A 5,539-nucleotide genomic window follows, 5' to 3' on the forward strand; every position below is an offset into this window, starting at 1 on the left:
CCCTTGACATGGCTTCAAACACTGTTTCTTCTTAACATTCCATCTGTGTTGTGGGCTACTCTGGTTTCTCCAATCCCAGAATGCCCCCGTTTGTGGTCAACCAGAGGGACCTGTGACCCTCAACATCCACCATATTTGTTGATACATTACTGACCTGTGACACCGCAAACAGTTGTGGGAGCAAAAGTGACCATCGCTTGTTCACTTCGAAAATTACCATTACGAAGGGCCCTTCGAAGGGATTGGAACGCCCTTCAATATGGCGGCAGTGGGCGTGGCCCCGATTATGTTCCCCCGTTTGGGATACAGCCAGAGAACCTCCCACGGAGAGAAGCTTGTAGTAGAAAACACAACTCTTTATTACACAAACAATATAAAGTATACAATATGTCAAAGGTTACAGTCATGTAAAATAAAGAAAAGGTTATAAGTGTTTTGCATGTTTTTTAATGATGATCTGACTCGTTTGTATGGTTTGTTTGTTTGTTTTATGGCAAGCCAGTCAACTACTGTGAGCTTTCTAGCCAGCTGAATACATTTTGTACCTTTTTTGTACAATAACATCAGCAAAGGTAAGTTCCATGTATTTGAATCATTTCATCTCCTGCTGGTGCTTAAATGTCTGCATTGTGAAGTTCAAACCATGTTACGCTCAAGCCTCAGCGCAGTGTAAAGGGCCTGAGCCGACCTTTCAATGAAGATCCTAGATCGACGTGGTCCTGAATCCGCGACTGGGCTCCATCTGTCCGGGACAGTCACCATTCAAGTGTAAATAATTCCAAAAGTGTAAATAATCCACCCCTTGGATAATTATTTATTTTCAATAACATTTACAAACAAAACTGTCCTTGAAGTCAAAAGAGAACTCAGAAAGCAGTGTGCTACCAATGGAGGTGTGTGTGTGTGTGTGTGAGTGAGTGAGAGAGAGAGAGAGAGGCATGCCACACCAAGGTATTTAAACACAGGAAGCGTCCGACCTGCCTGGTTTCAGAATGAGTCAGCCCAGTGAGAACTACTGTAGCCTGCTTCCTGAAGTTCTCCTCAGACGGACTCTGCTTCCTCTTCTGGCCTTTCCCTCACATGCCTCTCTTACTGGGGAAGGGAGGAACAGAGGTCACAGATCATTTCAAACCTTACTGATAGACGATCAATCAATATACCGGTCGGTAAGGTGCTACAGTAGCATTAGTCATTTAGCAGACGCTTTTATGCAAAGCGACTTACAATAGTAAACATACGTAGTCAGTGTACTACTACTTGCAGAACTCACAAGTGCATCTTTTGTCTAAACAAGTGACTAAGAGCATATTATACAACAGCTAGATCCGACCGCGCATTGTGATTGGCTAAGACGCATTCCAAGCCGTGCTATAACCACAATATACCAATGGGCAAATCACCGGTAAACATATCACTGCGCTGGAGCCAAAGTGCAAGAGTACTGTAGCAAAATATAAATACGATAGGTGCTTAAGAGGGGGGATTGACCACAGGGGTCTCGGAGTGACCGAACAGCCAAGTTTAAAAAAATAAATAAAATGTTATGACTATTTGTGCAGGGACAGTTCACATTAATCGACCGCACATTAAACATATGACTGTAAATGTGACAGTGTTAACTAAAAGCTAATTTTCAACTGTTGTCCCTGGGCAAGGTGTTAGAAGCCGCAAAAAAAAAAAAAAAAAAGAGATGGGAATCCAACCACTGATCTCCAGCCAGGGAGCCCATCATAGGCCTACGTCTAATTGCTCGATCAAAATTAGGCAACACCTATTTTAGGCTTTTCTAGTGGCAGTCAGGCAGGGCTCCGCTGCTACATTCACCCCCTCTCTGGACCTTCTTCCCAGTGAAAAGGCCGGCCCCCACGGGTGTCGACTGAGGAGGCTACAGTACCGACTGCCTCCAGCCGGCTCCTCGCCTGGTCGTACGTCTGCCGGTAGATCTGGCCTCCTGGTTGCCGTGGCGGTCGGCAGCGTGGGCCTGGCGCCGCAGCGTCGACTCCGTCAGCCAACCGCGATGCTGCTCCTCCGGGGGGCACAGGAGCTGACGCAACGACCCAAAACATGACCCCAAACACACGTCTGTACAGTACAGAAACACCATTGCAGTAGGCCTAGTCATATTTAAGGTGGTCATGGAATCCTGGAGAATCCCTGTCCTCATATTTTAATCTGTGGGTTCACTGCTGGGACCTGACTTAAAAGGTGCACTGTGTGATTTATGGCGGCATCTAGTGGCGAGATTGCAGACCGCAACCAACTGACTATAATTGAAGTAGCCTTGAGAACCAATGGTTCTTGAGCCAAGTGGCCCATAGGAGAGTATGATGTATAGCATTTCATTTACCTGTGGGTTCACTCCCCGCTCCTGATGGGACCAGACTAGCTCCTGGACCGTCTCCAGGTAGGCGATGGTCATCTCCAGCACCGTTACCATGTTGGCACGGTTGCCAGGGATCTTGGGGAGCAGGTTGCGTAGTTTACTGCAGCTTACTGTGATCCTCTTCCTGTCCAGCAGGCCACAAACAGGAAGTAAACAGACAGGTATTAAGTCACACACGAAGATAGAGGAGATCCAATTGTCCAACCTCATGTGTGTTTTTGAATGTCGGCTAGACAGAAATGGTCACAGGCAAGGTAAGAGAACAGCCGATATTACAGGAGTTGGGAATTGATCCCTGGGCCTTACAGGGACATGTACTGTTCCGACGTACGTACTGTACATGAATTGGATGAACTGTATATATGTGTACTCCTAGACATATGTATACTGACGATGTATGCATGTACATATTCTTTATTCTATACTGTACACATGCATGTATATAGTCCCTGTTCCCCTCTTTTCAATTCTTGCTACTCTGCATCTAGTGTTTTTCATTTCTTCCAACCTTGCTGTAATTTCCACTGCTGAAACATTTGCCTCCCATCCATCCATCCATGTTTCAGTGCAGCATCGCCACAATACTTTTAAACTCGCATGCTTTAAACTCACATGCTTCTTAGAGGTGCAGGACCTCAAGCAGTAGAGCATTTGAGGTGTTGGTACTCAGCTTGGGTGAGCTCCTGCCCCAGTCAAGCACTGGCCTGGTCTGCATGTCAAAGTCTTGCACAAATAAAAACATTTGTTGTGTGTTTGAGGGAAGTAGTGGTGGGGGCTGCCGTACCGTACCTCCTGTGTCTCTCCATGACGACGCAGGCCCTGTTGGTGTTGCTCAGCGCCTGGCGATGCTCCATCTTCATCTTCTTCTGGAACTCATTCAGACCTTCTTCCTCCTCATCGTCATCGTTGTCTTCATCATCATAATCATCATCCTCACTGGACCATGGGCTGGTTGGCCAATCAAAACACATCAGCGACACAATGTTCAGGTCAGTGTACGAACACACACACACACACATCTAACCAGACACTTTGATCATCTCTGCCACTATCGAGGTCCAGTAGCCTACCCCTGGAGTTCCTCCAAGGGGTGTCCAGGGTCAGATCTGTGAGCCCTGCAGGGGGACCAGGCTGGGGTTGGTGGGAGCATCAGACCCTTCTGAACCCCGGAGGTCATCCCTGGACCTCCAGACTCTATCACCAGCCTCATATCATCACCACCAAAAGCACCAACATCAAGTGGTTCTAGGTGGAGTCGCTCCATCTGAATGTATACCGTCTCTACTTTCAGCAGAACCGTTTGTTTGAGAGGTTTGTATTCTGCAGAGGTGGTTTGGCTGTTGCCTCCCTTTCATAAGTGATTTTAAATGCTAACTGTTATCACCTGTGCTGGGGCCTCTCCTGCTGCTCATTTGAATAGCACATCCCATTCAACCAATCAACTGTGGCCTGACTGCTCAATTGAATAACAGGCAAAATTGAGCCAATCAGAATGGATCCCCAGGGAGATCCAAGAACTCCCGACTGAAGTTAATGTGTAGATGATTACCTGTGTAGATGATTCAATAATATAACACAGGACAGTTGTCCTCCTTCCTAGCAAGAACTAGTGCATAAACGCCATAACACACACACACACACACACACGTGCGCGCGCACACACACACACACAGGGGCGTCATGGCTTCTATCATACTGTAACATTAGGATTGCAGCAGCTATTACATTATCATACATTAGCTGCCCATCAGAGATTTAATTGAATGGGACCTCACGGCGTCCTTACAACTAACGACTGTTAGTGTCAGCAATGAATACTAGCCGATAGGCTATTAGCTAGCTATAGCTTTGTCAAACCCAGCTAGACGTGATGCTAATTTTCACCATATTAAACTCCCATTAACTTATGCTAAAAAATGTCAGTGATATTAAAGTCGTAAGTTTTGATATAAAAATAAATACATTGTTTTAGCCTGACAGGGGTTCTTGTTACAATTATAGGGGAAACTGTACGTTATCTAGAGGTTAGCCAGCCCGTGAGAGCTCTTAACGTTAGTTTTATGAGGGCTCAGGTCTGTAGTTCTTTAAGCCTGTCCCCGTGTAGCCTGGTTTCCTACAGTTATTAGCTAACGTATACTTGCCAACTGGAATCTCATAATTTTCCTCTTACTTTATTGGCTGGAGGGTGTTTTAAACAAAGTAGTGTATGTTGAAGTATTTTTTTCCCCCCAACTATGGTATCGAACTGGGCATCCAGGATTGTGGAATTTCACAATAGGTATTGCCTACTGTCTGGTATTTTGTGACTCCCCTAATGGACAGATATATCAATGTATGAGTTGAATTTCAGTTTAAAAATCCAATGAAAATCTAAATTTTAATAAAATCATTTTTATGCATGAAACACAGCAGTAGAGAGAGAGAGAGCGGAGATACACAGAAGCAGCCGAGAGAGAGTGGAGGGACGCAGCAGCAACCAAGAGAGAGAGAGAGAGAGAGAGAGTGTGGCGGGACGCAGCAGCAGCAGAAGTCGAGAGAGTGGAGGGACGCAGCTGCAGGCAGGATGTGATACACTAAGAACATTGTATTGGTATTATTCAATTTCATAAATATATGAATATTTAAGAGGTTTAACCTCTCGTCCCCAGCAAAAATTGTGTATGCAGGCTTCACTGTTATATGGTCCCTACCAATGTTGAAACCAAACCTACGCCTTTGTGTGTACTATACATCATGTAACCAAATATGCTGTAGCCTCAAGACCAGTGTCTTCTGGTTGAGCTTACCATCTAGTGGTTGACATATGTAATTACAGTGTAATTGAGAGCAAGTGTTTATGAGAACTGTCAATAGTCTTAATGTCCTGCTCTTTAAAATTTAGAAGTTGATCCTCTATTTTGTTCTCTCTCTCTCTCTCTCTCTCTGTGTATGTGTGTGTGTGTGTGTGTGTGTGTCAGGGTGTGGAGGTTATGCTGACAACAAGCTTGGAGCGGTGTCGCCAACGGGTCACGGAGAAGCCATCATGAAAGTCACACTGTCCAGACTCATCCTGTTTAACATGGAGCAAGGTATCTTACACACCTGCACGCTGATGCTGACACACACACACACACACACACACACACACACACACACACACACACACACACACAGGGA

The sequence above is a fragment of the Borostomias antarcticus genome (genome assembly GCF_949987555.1).
Source record: "Borostomias antarcticus genome assembly, chromosome: 6".
Lineage (NCBI taxonomy): Eukaryota > Metazoa > Chordata > Actinopteri > Stomiiformes > Stomiidae > Borostomias > Borostomias antarcticus.